Below are 16,294 nucleotides of genomic sequence, written 5' to 3'. Positions count from 1 at the left end.
TCACTGAACAACAGAGTTTTTGCTCAAAATGTGTCATGTTTGATGTAAGCTGGTGGACTCAAAATGCACGACGATCATTCTGCTTGGAGCTTCGGTCACTGCTATCTCCATTAGCGATCATCCTCTTTTTGACTAAACCCTTTTTGACTAAACCCTTAGCTGGGCCTTTGTTTCTGATCAAAGACAAGACAACTCTCTCATGAGGTCTGGTTTCCTGCGCAGAAAGGAACAGAAGGTAAGTTAGAATCAGAGCCAAAGCATACAAACATGCAAACACCAAGCACCAATCAGCACCAATCCCACTAACAGTTTCCAGTTTAACAATCAGTCATCAACTGGCTGTCTGGCTGTAAGTGTCTGATCGCACATTTAGTCACAGGTGGGTTAATTATACAGACAGAGAGAGAGAAAAAAATGGAAAACTGAGTGAGAAGCTGGGTGATTAATTAAACACATGAGGACATTAAAAAAAAAAAAAAAACCCTCCTGATTGCAAATGGCTTTGTGGTAAAAACACAAATCTGACACAGTGTGGGGATAATGATCCGTAGGTAAAAGTGCATTATTTAGTGTTCTGCATCATCTAAGTTAGGAGATGAAATTACATTACATTACGTCTACTGATTGCATTTTTTAACCAGGGAATTAGTCACTAATCAGTTTGTAAACTGAAGGGAAACAACACGATTAACAAGAAATGAAAGCTGCTTTTTAAAAATAATCACTCATATTTAGTTTTTATGAAAAGATCAATATTGAACAATATTGAAGAGGAACGAAGTTAATAATAATAATAATAATAACAACATTAAACACAATAGGGTTTAACACCTTATCTGTTTATACCGGGTCTGGGGCCAGGTGTTGGTGCCATCTGTAGCGGTTTAACACCTCAGCCTGGATGATTCAGATGTGGAAAACTGTGTGCTCTTACCTCTGGCTCTTACCTCTGGCTCCTTCATAACAGCCGGAGAAGGGGCATTTAGGAAACTTGGAGGCGGCCCAGAGTTCTGTTTGCTTTTCTTTTCCTTCTTCTTCTTCTCTTTTTATCAGATTTTTATAAATCTCGAGCACAATGGAATAAATGGAGACCAGGCGGAGTGTGACAGGGTTAACTGATGGGGAGCCGTGAGGGAAGCAGTGAGGGAAGCCGTGAGGGAAGCCCTGTGAAGCGCGCAGTACAGCGGACTGAAGCCCGACTGTGGAGGAATGAGGCTGCGCTGCTAAGGCAACTGAGGAGCTCTCACAGTCTCTTCCCCTCTGTCTCTGTTCACATTACACAATCTGCGATGGCCTCCTATATGCTAATTTCAAAGTTCACTGCTGTTCAAGTTACACTGTAGAGGGCCTGAGCTGGGCCTTTGTTTCTGATCAAAACTAAATATAATGTTTTTCCCCAGGTACAGGTTGTTTGACGTGTTAATTTACCAACTATTTTTTTGTAATCGTATTGATGTTTCACATGTTTTAAAAATAATAGGAACAGTTTGTACAAAATTATATGGGAAAAAAGTTGTTAATTTATGAATATTTTTTACAGCGTAGAAAATATATTACCAATTTAAACTTAAAGTGAAACATTTCTTTTTTTAAAAAGTAAGGCCATTTTTAATTTGGCATCCAAAAAGTTGGAACAAGGGCTACAAAAGGTAAGTAAGTGACACTAAAAAGAGCCCGTTTGTGGAACATTTTGCACCTACTTTGGTTTATTGGGAACAAGTAAGTAACATAACCAGACCTAAAAAGAACATCTTAGAGAGGCAGAACATCTGAGGAATACGCAGTAAATACAGTATGTCAGATGTGCCACACAATGCTCAATTACATTGGTGGGAACTAGTGCATTAGCGCAGTTAGCTCGTTAAAGTGTTGACAGCGTCCAGCCCCACGCACGGGGCGAACCGCGGTAGCTCGTTAACGGAGATTTGCGGTGTTGTGGCGTTAACGTCATTTCAACGAGATTTACGCTGACAGAACTAGTGGGAACACAATGAATATGACTGCACATTTACTCCGACATCATCCTAGTGCAAAGACAAGTGGAAGCAGACAAAAACAACAAGCACGCATGGTACAAACTTTACCCGAGTCATTTAGACAGCCGTTAGCACATGATTCTCCTTATGGGGACCTGATATGTTTAATATGCTGCTGAGAATATAGCCCAGAAGAAGTGTATAGTATAGCTTTTATTTTGGAAAGAGACATTTCTCTGTAATAAACTCTCTTTTCCAAAGATGAGTGATTTCTCGATCAGAGAGATCTATTTTTTTTTATTACTTTGTTGTTTCAGCAACATTAAATTTAAAAACTGTACTTTTGAGTTAAAATATATATTTATAATTTTAATAAATGACAAATTAAAAAGGCATGAACATTTTTTTGTATCAAAAAAATATTGAACTGTGACACCAAAGTATCGAACCGAACTGTGAATTTTGTGTATCGTTGCACCCCTAATAAACATGTTTTCACTCTATGAGCATAACAGGGAGAAGGTTAGATAAGAAAATGCATTAGAAAAATCTAGAAACAGTGTAAGCTGATTAAAAACAGAAAAGGTCTTTTCAGAAATTTCACAATTAACCTTTAGAAAGTAATCCACTCAATTGTGTGATTGAACTGGAAAAAAGAAAAACAAATGTTAAACACCCATCCATCCATCCATCTTCTCTCACTTATCTGGGGCCAGGATGTGGGGGCAGCAGCAGCCTGAGCAGAGAAGACCAGACCTCCCTCTCCCCAATCACTTCCTCCAGCTCATCCGGGGAAACACCGAGGTTTTCCCAGGCCAGTCAGGAGATATAATCTCTCCAGTGTGTCCTGGATACTGCCCCGGATCCTCCCAGTCATTAGTATTTATTCACCAATGGGGCACCAAGAAAGATGGGCTGGGTGTGTGGTCATGTGGTATAAGATTTATACATAAAGAGCATAAATCTGGGGTGGAGTTTCAACTTTTTCCTCATCTAATGTTACAAACGTCCACTTTAACGAACACACAAAAATGAAAGTTTAAAAAAAAGGGAAAAAATAGGTGTAAAAAAAAATGTTAAAATGTTTCATAAGAACATTATCCTGGGATGAAGATTAAGGTTCAGCGTTATTCAGCCTCACATTAGCAGGCAGGCACTGACAAACCACAGCAGCAACTGTGATAAAAAATATAAAACAGGTTCTAATACTTTCAAATACAGCAGAGTTCAGGTACAGTATACCACAGGCATAAACAACCTTTTCCTCATCTCTGATATGAAGCTGGTCAACATCTGCAGAGCTCAGCTGGAACACAAGGCATTTATTGGCTTCATCCAATGAGGCTTTACATTTTTAAAGTAATGCCATTATTGAATCCCCGGGGTTCAGGTTAACCTGAAAGCTCCACTGTAGAGTCCTCAATATAGTGTTTGCATCCTGTTTTTAATTTATTTTTAGCAATGCAATGGAACATACTTGGTGTTTTGTTTTGATGCCCCTTTAAAGCGATTAAAAAATGAACTACTCTGGCTCTGATGCAGCTGCTTCTCTCTGTTTGTAGCCGCGAGCACTGTCCTGTCTTGGATCTGATTGGTTACATGTCATGAGTACTGATGGCTAGTGCAGAGGAGGGGATTGCAGACTGAAGCAGCTCTGGTTAGTGAGCACAGCTATTCTTTAAACCCTAAAATATTATGATTTCTTATGTAGATGACAGACATGGCTTACTTAACTCTCACAATAAAAAAAAAGCAGAATAATGCATTTTGTTGCAATATACAATTTATTAATGTAGCAATGATGCACATGAACAAAGGCATGTCAGTGTCAGGCACAGGTGATCTGATTCTCTGAGTATCAGCCAGTAGGCAATACAGAGCTTGGAGGGAGCCGTGATTTAGAACCCCCCTGAACAGCCTCTGAATGTTTATCCTGCTCCCTCTGAAGGTGTTATGGCCTGGGTGGCCTTGACGGTCAAGTACAATGCTCCAGTCATATTCACAGCAGGTCTCCTCTGTAATCCATGCACTTGATAAGTGAGTTAAAATTTAGTGGCCTGGAAAATAGGACCCAAGGATATGTTCATTTTTAAGGCTAGAGTAACCTGTAAGAACCGTTTGAGTGATATTGTTATAATATACAGACTTTTACCTTTACTGTCTATGTCTACAATTTAGAGTTTTTGAATGCAGGATACTTTATTAAAGCAGTTTAGGGGGACCATAGCAAAAGCTGAATCAAATAATGATTATCACTGAAATCTGAGCTAACGCTGATATTGAGAGCAGTGAGAGAGCAGAGGGTGGGCCTGTCCAGGCCTGAAAATGCACATTGTGACAGAGAGTGCACTTGACGTGTTTTTGTTTGCTTTTATTCTTTTTGCTAAGCAGATTGCTGAGGGTATGGCACACTTGGGCCAGGAGTTCAGGGCCCGTATCCCTAAAGAATCTTTGTGCAAAAAGTGGCTCCTAGCGGCCAAATTCTAAGAAAATTCTCAGAGTCATGACGTTTTCTTAGAATTTCCCCTAAAAGTGACACGACAATCCCAGTTAATATAAAAGCTATTCCTCAAGATTCCTAGTGCTTAAAAGGGCTCCTAAGGCGAGATCTGCTAAGAGCAGGGAAGAGGACTTTTAGTGGCTTAGGAGTTCCCCTAAGCAGCTGCACAAAATGGCCAACAGAAGAGGCAGGAGAGATGTCCTGCAAACACTGGATGACAGGGAATTATTGAGATGCTACAGATTGGATCGTGCAGGAATCATGTTTGTGGTGGATCTCCTTAGAGATGCAATTACTTCACCAACTCGACGCCACAACGCTATTACACCGGAGACGAAAGTAATCACAACCCCGAGGTATTTGGCAACCGGGAAAATGCAACAATGCAGCAGTGATGACTTGGGTCTTCAATCACAGACATTGCTAAAAGCTGAGCCGTGTTACCCTCGTTAAGACCACACTGGACTTGTAACGTTGTGATTTCTACTTCATTAAGGACAGCCTCTTGAGATAGGCCATCTTGTTTTCAACGGGGTCCATATGGGAGTGAAAGTACAAAATATGCCAGCTAGGATATTAATATGAGCAAATAAGACACGAATCATTATTTGAACAGGGTGTAATGAGTTTAAGTTTTCACATATTTTAGATTCTAATGGCTATAACCCCTACAGCTTACTATTCATTTTCCAGATATTTTCTTGAATGTGAAATATTATTTACAATTACAGTCAGCATAAGATTAGAGTATATAATATGTTTATTGATTTGAGGGTACATCCTTTGCTCATTATCACCAAAAGCTCATTTCCATCAAACTTGTAGGATCAACCAATCACGGCTTTTGAAATGATGACTCATACCTAGCAACGGGGTCAACCACACCTCCTCACTAAGATAGGATTTTCCATCCATTCCTTGCTCAGAGTTCACTGAAAATGTTCTGGAATCACTTCTAAGCTAAAACTCCTGGCAAGGAATTTTTAGGTTAAGTTAGGAGCTCTCTGAGAGGATTCTCAGAATCTTTAGGGATACGGGCCCAGGTCTTTTCGCAGCTCCTCCACTGCACACACTCTCCCCGTCAGTCTCCCCCATATCTATTAGGGGTGCAACGATACACAAAATTCACGGTTCGGTTCGGTTCGATACTTTGGTGTCACGGTTCGATATTTTTTCGATACAAAAAAATGTTCATGCATTTTTAATTTGTCATTTATTAAAATTATAAATATATATTTTAACTCAAAAGTACAGTTTTTAAATTTAACCCTAACCCTTGTGCATGTTTTTTATTTTGACAGCGAATGCACACCTGCGGACCACTTATGTGCAGCCCTGGTTATTTAGCTCATCATATTGCAGCCACAGAAATTCTTTTGTCCATGAAACCATAAAGCTGCACTTTCTTTTTGCCTTATAGTCTGATTTGTCATAACTTCTCCGTTTTGTGGTAAGCTTTTCTTTGGCTGTCACTTCTTCACCCTGACCTGTCTTATTTGGCTCAGCAGAAGTGAAATGCTTTTACACATGCACTCACATAAGCTCAGCGATTCTCTGCGCGATCAACCTCTCACATGTTTAAGCTTGCTGCGGGAGATTTCACTTGTCATGTTTGCATAGTAAGCTAACAATTGATAAGACGATGTCAGAGGAATTGGTGCACAAATTATCATCACTCACAGATCAGTGCTGTCGCTCTCTATACACAGTTCGCGCGATTGCAAAGTGAAAGCAAAAAAACAAGCGCAAATTCAAACGCGACTTCAATATATCACATATTGACAGTGGCTCACCGATGCCAATGACATAATTACCCAGCTACATTTCTGAAAGAATGCAAAAGCATTGACATATATTTTTCCTACAATAGCCCGACGGGCAGGGAAGAGATAGATTTTGGTAGCCCGACTGAAAAAAATCGCTAGCGTCGGGCTAGCGATATTGCAAGCCCTGTATCTGATTGAGGAATCACTCATCTTTGGAAAAGAGAGTTTATTACAGAGAAATGGCTCTTTCCAAAATAAAAGCTATACTATCCGCTTCTTCTGGGCTATATTCTCAGCAGCATAAGGAGAATCATGTGCTAACAGCTGTCTAAATGACTCGGCTAAAGTTAGTAGCATGCTTGTTGTTTTTGTCTTTGCACTAGGATGATGTCGGCGTAAATGTGCAGTCATATTCGTTGTGTTCCCACTAGTGCTTTCAGGTTAATCTCGTTGAAATGACCTTAACGCCACAACACGGCAAATCTCCGTTAACGAGCTACCGCCGATCGCTCCGTGCATGGGGCTAGACGGCCAACACGTTAACGAGCTAACTGCGCTAACACACTAGTTCACACCAATGTAATTGAGCATTGCATGGCACATCCAACATACTGTTTTACTTTAGTCCATGACTCGCTTACCTTCAGGGTCATACGTCACATGAAAACCAAAATAATTCCAAACGCCAGATCTGAATGAGGTTCAATTTGCTTGTTGCAAGCAGAGCTTAACTTCTGTCTTGCTAGCTTGCCCTGCGCTCTTCCTTCTGACTATGCTGTCTGTGTTGAGCGCTCAGTGGATCTGCGCTCGACAGTGCAGCCTAGGCGGAGTAGTCGAACAAATCAAATCAAATCACTTTTATTGTCACATCACATGTGCAGGTACATTGGTACAGCACATGTGAGTGAAATTCTTGTGTGCGAGCTTCACAAGCAACAGAGTTGTGCAAAATACAATAACGTAAACAAGCAAAATACAAGAATGGCTACATCTGAAACTAATAAATATATGTACAATATATAATAGTATATGCATTTCTGGATGTGTATACTAAATATTTTTCTACGTGTGTGTGTGTGTGTGTGTGTGTGTGTGTGTGTACACATATTTTACAAATTAAATAGAGTAAACAATAAATAAAATATATAAAATAAAATATACAGAGTGAGACATGTGCAAAACAGTGGCATTACTGTACAGTATGGAGTGCATAATGTTAAAGTTCCAGTAGTGAATCTGAGGTGTCTATGAAGTGTTCAGCAGTCTGATGGCCTGATGGAAAAAGCTGTCTCTCAGTCTGCTGGTACGGGACCGGATGCTGCAGAACCTCCTTCCTGATGGAAGTAGTCTGAACAGTTTATGGCTGGGGTGACTGGAGTCCTTGATGATCCTCCCCGCTTTCCTCAGGCACCGCTTCCTGTAGATGTCTTGGAGGGAGGGAAGCTCACCTCCAATTATCCGTTCAGAGCACCGCACTACTCGCTGGAGAGCTTTGCAGTTGTAGGCGGTGCTGTTGCCATACCAGGTGGTGATGCATCCAGTGAGGATGCTCTCAATGTCACAGTGATAGAAGGTCCTGAGGATGCGGGGGCTCATGCCGAATCTTTTCAGTCTCCTGAGAAAGAAGAGGCGCTGCTGCGCCTTCTTCACTGTTTTGTTTGTGTCACACAGCGGAAATTTGTGTTTTTATGTTTTATCAATCTGTGTATTGGTACATAGTGTTGATTTTATTTGCATGATTTTATAGTGATATTTATATTGCATGTTTGTTTGTTGATATTTATACTGCATGGTTTTATCCTCATATTTATATTTGTGTTAATGTTGTACCATGTTCCTTTAACCCACTGTGGACTAAACAGATAATTGTAGGCACCTGTGAGGTGGGGGCGTTCCCCAAGGTGGCCTATCAGCCACCAGGTAGACCTGTTAAAGGGGATGGTGAGCGCAGAGACAAAAGGAGAGAGGAGTGACGCACGAAGGGTGAGGAGGAGAAAAAGGAACGCGTGCAACCCCGCACGTGTGTGGAACGAACTGCTGCCTGACTGTGGGGCGCTGCGAGTTGTTCGGCGATCCAGTCCTAACGGCAGGAACGGCAACAGTGGGTGCCGATGGCTGCAATGCACGACAGGGCAGGGATGCCCCTCTGCCTGCATCTGACGGTGAGACGAGGGAGGCCGTGTTCAGGTGTGGAGTGGGGCGGGACTGTACGGCGACGCGCTGTCAGGAGGAGACAGGTCTGCGATAGGAGCCCCCTCCCTGGTCTGTTGCTGACGAGTTTTACCATACTGGAAGAGAAGTTCCTCTCCTGTCTCTTTCATATAAGGACCATTCGCCCAGGTGTGGCTGGACTGTGGGATTATGGGACTATGGGAGGGTAATTTTAGCATATGGAAAACATTCATTTAGCCTTGTTTTAATATTGTATAGTTATTTCTGCCGGCAGGGTTTTTAGCGGGTTGCAACACTATTTTTATTGTATACGGGGAATTTTATCTTGTATTTGTGACTCTGGCTGTGTTTTTTTTATGGAAATAAATGTGTTTGAAGCCAGCTTAGTTTCTGTGCCCTGAGCGCTGACCCGCCCACTCCCCTTTTTCGCTTGTATGTATACCAGACGTGGTGGTGGTGAAGATTTAGGTCCACCAGTCTTAGCGGCTACATTTGTGTGTACTGACCACGTAAGATCCTCAGCCAGGTGTACACCAAGGTGTCACGGCTGCCGAGGCGAGCCGTGTGGATTTAGAAGGAGGACCCAAGATGCAGGCAGTGGATGAGATACCGGTGGTTTTATTTACAGAGGTGTAGTGGCAAACAAACAGTGGGGCATAACAAACAACTAAAGACACCTAAACTGGGAGAACTAAAAATAACAGACCTGGGAGCATATGACAACGGATGATGAATAGCAGAGAGACGCAGACGAGGAACAGGACACCGTGGAACACAGGGTAACAGAGTGATACGGAGTTACACAGACTGACACGGAGGAACACAGACGAACCGGCAACAGGCAGGAGAACACACAGGGCTTAAATACACACACCAGTAATCAGGGGATGAGAGACAGGAGGGCAACACAGCTGGGAGGAATCTGGGCTGACGGGACAGGGGAAACGTAAACTGATCACACTCACATATGACATGGACCTTCACAATAAAACAGGAAACTCAGATACATGGAACCAGACAAGACATTGAACTAAACAGACAGATTCACAAACAGATGGGGAGACACCATAGACAGACAGATACAGACGCAGACTCAGCGGCAGATCGAAAATAACACAGAACTTAAACAATCATCTAGAAAATGATAACAAACTAAAAGCGCTGGGTCACCGACCCAGGACCATGACAGTACCCCCCCCCTCAAGGGCTGGCACCAGACAGCCCAGCAGAAACGAAAAAACGGACCAAAATAAAACAGAAAACAACCCAACCAGGGCGGGCAGAGGGGGCCCAGGACGGAGGGACAGAGTCCAAAAAGGCCCAGATGGTCAAGTTCAGGAGGCCGACCATGCGAATGGCAACGGGGCAGGTTCGGATGCCGGCCACGCAGTAGGCAGTGGCGTGGAAACAGTTCTGGGGGCCGACCGTGCGGACGGCAACGGCGGCGTGGAAACAGTTCTGGGGACCGACCGTGCGGACGGCAACGGCGGCGTGGAAACAGTTCTGGGGGCCGACTGTGCGGACGGCAACGGCGGCGTGGAAACAAGTCCGGAGGCCGGCCACGCGGAAGGCAGTGGCGGCGTTCAGGAGGGCGTCCACGGTGGCGGAGATGCCCAACAAGCGGCCTGGCAGATGACCGACGATGTGGAGGTGGTAGTAGGGGACCTGAAGGCTGCGTGGCCCCTGCAGCCCCAGGCGAAGCGGAGGCTGGACCAGACGGGGCGGAAGCGGAGGCTGGACCAGACGAAGATGATGAGGATGCGGAGGCTGGACCAGACGAGGCTGAAGCAGAAGGGGAGGCCGGACCAGGCGAAGAGGCTGAAGCAGAAGCGGACGCCGGACCAGGCGAAGAGGCTGAAGCAGATGCTGAAGCGGAGGCCGGACCAGACGAAGAGGCTGAAGCAGATGCTGAAGCGGAGGCCGGACCAGGCGAAGCAGCTGATGAGGATGCTGAAGCGGAGGCCGGACCAGGCGAAGCGGCTGATGAGGATGCTGAAGCGGAAGCCGGACCAGGCGAAGCGGCTGATGAGGATGCTGAAGCGGAAGCCGGACCAGGCGAAGCAGCTGATGAGGATGCTGGAGCCGGACCAGGCGAAGCAGCTGATGAGGATGCTGGAACCGGACCAGGCGAGGCCGAAGACTCTGAGGCCGCAGCAAGCGAGGGTGATGAAGCTGCAGCAGGCGAGGGTGATGAAGCTGCAGCAGGCGAGGGTGATGAAGCTGCAGCAGGCGTGGGTGATGAGACTGCAGCAGGCGTGGGTGATGAGACTGCAGCAGGCGAGGGTGATGAGACTGCAGCAGGCGAGGGTGATGAGACTGCAGCTGGTGATGAGACTGCAGCTGATGGCTGGACGGGCTCCTCGGGCCCCCCAGCTGACGAGGCAGATGGCGGGCCCGTCAAGCCAGCTGACGAGGCAGATGGCTGGACGGGCTCCTCGGGCCCCCCAGCTGACGAGGCAGATGGCTGGACGGGCTCCTCGGGCCCCCCAGCTGACGAGGCAGAAGGCTGGACGGGCTCCTCGGGTCCCCCAGCAAAAACAGTCTCAGAACCAGTGGGCACTGGAGCCCCTGGCACACACAGAACAGAACCAGCAGGTGCGGAGACCTCTGGCAGGAACACAACAGAACCAGCAGGTGCGGAGACCTCTGGCAGGAACGCAACAGAACCAGCAGGCACACGGGCCTCTGGCAGGAACGCAACAGAACCAGCAGGCACACGGGCCTCTGGCAGGAACGCAACGGAACCAGCAGGCACACGGGCCTCTGGCAGGAACGCAACAGGACCAGCAGGCACACGGGCCTCTGGCAGGGACAGAACAGGACCAGCAGGCACACGGGCCTCTGGCAAACACATAGCGGCCTGCAGCTGCGCAGAGCATTGACCCTGCTCAGGCAGCAACAGCCGGGTGCAGTCCTCAGCTGGCTTCTTAAACTCCAGGGGTCCAGAGTCTGATGGGGGCTGAAACCCAGCCTCTGGGGAGGCCCTGGAGTGCATCTCAGTCTCAGAACTGGCCAGCCTTTGAGGAATGTTGACATTGTTCTTGGGTTTGTCTCTCTGCTTAGAGTACGGAGTTGTTGAACTGTCCGTTATGGGTTGGACTGACATGGCTTGCTGTACAGGAGGAGTAGGTGAAAGTGATGGCTGAACAGGTGGTGGAGCAACTGACACAGGATGCAGGGCTGGTGACTGCTGAACAGGAGGCTGAACTGAGGATAAAGCTAATGATTCTTCTGCTAACCGGGCTAACAGGGTTTGTAATAAGTCTGGCTGTGACTGTAATTGAGCTATGGATTGTGAGGCTGAATGTGGCGGAGGTGGTGACTGGGCTTCTGGCCGGGCGGCTAACTGGGCTTCTGGCCGGGTGGCTAACTGAGCTTCTGGCCGGGCGGCTAACTGAGCTTCTGGCCGGGCGGCTAACTGAGCTTCTGGCCGGGCGGCTAACTGAGCTTCTGGCGATAAACAGTTTTTGTCCTGTGCCGTACAGAACATCACCCCTGAGTAAACGGTCCCACAGTTCAGACCAATAATACTGTCCTGTCCACTCACCACAGCTGGCTGCTCGGAAATCCCCAGGTCCGACTGTGGCGAGGAGCGTCGGCAGCGTGAGCGCCGTTTCCCCCTCGAAGGCTGGGTTGACGGGCCGGGCAGAACATCCTCTGTCGGACTGGGCAGTGAAGCATGAGCTGCAGGGTGGGTGGTAGCAGCCGGGGGGTGAAGACGGAGTCCATTCAGAATGAAATTCTGTGCGAGCGGGTGAAGTGAGCTGAGCAGCCAGGGGAGACCAGAAACCAAGCGCTGTAGCCGATTAGCCACGGCTTGGCGAAATTCTCTCCCCTTGTGCTCCAGCCACGCGTTGATTAATTTGTCTACGGAGTAAACAATGTCCTCCCGGAGCTCCTTGGGCGGGTTGAATGCTGCTGGGTCCATAGTGGCCGGTTCGTACTGTCACGGCTGCCGAGGCGAGCCGTGTGGATTTAGAAGGAGGACCCAAGATGCAGGTAGTGGATGAGATACCGGTGGTTTTATTTACAGAGGTGTAGTGGCAAACAAACAGTGGGGCATAACAAACAACTAAAGACACCTAAACTGGGAGAACTAAAAATAACAGACCTGGGAGCATATGACAACGGATGATGAATAGCAGAGAGACGCAGACGAGGAACAGGACACCGTGGAACACAGGGTAACAGACTGACACGGAGTTACACAGACTGACACGGAGGAACACAGACGAACCGGCAACAGGCAGGAGAACACACAGGGCTTAAATACACACACCAGTAATCAGGGGATGAGAGACAGGAGGGCAACACAGCTGGGAGGAATCTGGGCTGACGGGACAGGGGAAACGTAAACTGATCACACTCACATATGACACGGACCTTCACAATAAAACAGGAAACTCAGATACATGGAACCAGACAAGACATTGAACTAAACAGACAGATTCACAAACAGATGGGGAGACACCATAGACAGACAGATACAGACGCAGACTCAGAGGCAGATCGAAAATAACACAGAACTTAAACAATCATCTAGAAAATGATAACAAACTAAAAGCGCTGGGTCACCGACCCAGGACCATGACACAAGGAACCAGAAGCTGCTCACTCTCTCCACAGCAGCGCCGCTGATGGTGATGGGGGTGTGTACTTCTCTGCACCTCTGGAAGTCCACTATCAACTCCTTTGTCTTTGCGACGTTGAGGGTGAGATGGTTGTCTTGACACCAGTGGGTCAGGGCGCTGACCTCCTCCCTGTAAGCTGTCTCATCACTGTTGGTGATAAGACCCACCACTGTAGTGTCGTCCGCAAACTTCACAATGATGTTGGAGTTGTTAGTGGCTGTGCAGTCGTAGGTGTAGAGTGAGTACAGGAGAGGGCTCAGTACACACCCCTGTGGAGCACCAGTGTTCAGTGTGATGGGGGATGATGCTGCCCAGTCTGACCACTTGGCGTCTGTCAGACAGGAAGCTAAGGATCCAGCTGCAGAGGGAGCTGCTCAGTCCTAGATCCTGCAGTTTCCTGTCCAGCTTCGAGGGAACGATGGTATTGAATGCTGAGCTGTAATCTACAAACAGCATTCTCACATACGTGTCTCTCTTCTCCAGGTGTGACAGGGCAGTATGTAGTGCCAGGGCTATGGCATCATCAGTGGACCTGTTGTGGCGGTATGCGAACTGTAGAGGGTCCAGTGAGTCGGGTAGTGCAGAGCGGATGAAGTCCCTGACCAGCTTCTCGAAGCATTTGCTCACGATGGGGGTCAGGGCTACAGGTCGCCAGTCGTTCAATGAGGAGATGGTGGAGGATTTGGGTACAGGGACGATGGTGGCCATTTTGAAGCAGGCTGGGACTACAGACAGAGAGAGGGAAAGGTTGAAGATGTGTGTGAACACTCCAGCCAGCTGAGCCGCGCATGACTTGAGGACGCGGCCGGGAATCCCGTCCGGACCAGTAGCTTTGCGTGCGTTCACCTTCCTGAAGCACTTCCGCACATCCTCCTCAGACACAGTGTGCGCACTGACGTCATCCGCGGTGCGCACACTGTCCGGTCTCATGGTGTTCGCTGTGTCGAATCTAGCGTAGAATACGTTTAGATCCTCACACAGAGAGGCCGTGGTCTGCGGTGTGCTGGTTTTCCCTCTGCGATCGTGTTTAGTCCCTGCCACATACTCCGAGGGTTGTCAAACTGTTGCTCCACCCTGTCCCTGTACTCACGTTTGGCTGCTTTGATCGTCTTCCGGAGTTGGTAATGTGCGTGTTTGTAGTCCGATGTGTTCGCGGAGGCAAAGGCGGTGCTCCGTGCCGCGCGAACATCTCCGTTAATCCAGGGTTTTTGATTTGGGAAGGATTTAACTGTTCTGGATGGGACGACATCTTCCACGCATTTCCTGATAAATCCGCAGACTGAGTCTGTGTATTCATCAATGTCCCTAGCAGCCACGTGAAACATTTCCCAGTCCGCGTGATCAAAACAGTCCCGCAGCGCAGACTCCGATTGGTCCGTCCAACAGTGCACCGCCCTCCGGGTTGGAGCTTCCTGTTTCAGCTTCTGCCTGTAGGCGGGCAGGAGCAGGATGGAGCGGAGATCTGATTGGCCGAATGGGGCGCGGGGGAGGGCTTTGTACGCATCCCGGAAAGAGGTGTAGCAGTGGTCGAGTAGCCGATCTCCTCGAGTGTTAAAATAGATGTGTTGGTGGAGTTTGGGTGAGACTTTCTTCAGGTTTCCCTTATTAAAGTCTCCGGCTGTGATAAACGCTGCCTCTGGGTGTGCGGTTTCCTCGCTGCTGATCGCGCTGTACAGTTCCCTGAGTGCTCGGTCAGTGTCGGCTTGTGGGGGAATGTAAACAGCCGTAATAATCACTGCTGTAAATTCCCTCGGTAGCCAGAATGGCCGGCACTTAATCATCAGGTACTCCAGGTCCGGTGAGCAGAAGGATTTGACCGGGTGCACGTTCGCATAATCACACCAGCTGTTGTTGATCATGAAACACACACCACCGCCTCTGCTTTTCCCAGTAAGATCCTGTGACCTGTCCGCGCGATGCACGGAGAACCCCGGTAGTTGTATTGCGGAGTCCGGTACCTTGTCCGATAGCCAGGTTTCTGTGAGGCAGATCACGCAGCAGTCCCGCATCTCTCGCTGGAATGAGATCCGTGCCCGAAGCTCGCACAGCTTGTTCTCCAGAGACTGCACATTAGCCAGTAATAAACTGGGTAACGGTGGTCTGTTAGTGCGCCGTCTCAGTCGAACCAGAACGCCAGATCTTCTCCCTCTGCGTCGACGTTTGCGGCCTCCAGGGCCAAAGAACAAAGGCGTCTGAGGTGAGATGAATGGGGGGTCTGCAAACGGAGCGTCCGTGTTGCAAAACTTGAACTCCGGAAAGTTATAAGAAAGACCGTCTTTTATGTCCAGTAAGGTTTGTCGGTTGTACACAAGGAGACATGTGCTACTCGTGAAAAAATGAAGGAAAAGTAAAATTAAACACAGAAAAAAGCTGTTGCTTGGGGGAGCTCGCGACAAGGCTGCCATACTCGGCGCCATCTTGTTAATACACAGATTCACTGAGCGTTCAACACAGACAGCATCGTCAGAAGGAAAATTGATAAAATAAATTACAAATGTTGTATTGTTCGGTACATATGCGTACCGAACCGAAAGCACTGTATCGAACGGTTCAATATCTATACGAATATCGTTGCACCCCTAATATATATATATATACTATGTATATAAGATAAGATAAGATAAGATTGTCACGGTCCGCTGTGACAGACCGTGCGGTGGTGTGTATGGTGGACCCAGGTGCGAACACAGGTGAGCAGACGGGAGTGAACTTTAAACAAAAGCGAGCCTTTTATTGTGGCTGATGACAAGGTATACAAATACAGCAGGGATAGCGTGGCTAAACAGAAACCTAAACTGGGAATAACTAAGGTAAAGCTATGACTAAGAATGCAATAGACCGGGCATGGAAACATAGAGGGTGGAAACACAGACGACGCGACACAGACTACATCAAACACAGAGACTAAATACACAAGAGGGATGATCAGGGGAAGTGGCCACACATGGGAACACAGCTGACACAGATAAACATAACAAGACATGGCAGGAGTAAACAACACTGACGGGAGACTGTCAAAGTAAAACAGGAAGTACACAGAGGTGCAAACAGGAGGAGAGAGAGAGCACGGGCATAGTGGGCTGGGGAAACATGGAAATGAAACACGAGGGGAGATGAGGGCTCACAGATACATAGAGGGGCACACAGGGGATAAGAGTCACAAGGGGAAGTCAAATAAGGAACAACATAACAGGACAACTCAGGAAACATGACCTAAATAAGGAACGAAATACAAAAATACAAGGAACT

This window comes from Rhamphochromis longiceps, linkage group LG23, assembly GCF_057381845.1.
Source record: "Rhamphochromis longiceps isolate RC_006_pf linkage group LG23, R_longiceps_female_GT1.1, whole genome shotgun sequence".
In the NCBI taxonomy this organism is placed as follows: domain Eukaryota; kingdom Metazoa; phylum Chordata; class Actinopteri; order Cichliformes; family Cichlidae; genus Rhamphochromis; species Rhamphochromis longiceps.
This window is presented reverse-complemented; position numbering follows the sequence as displayed.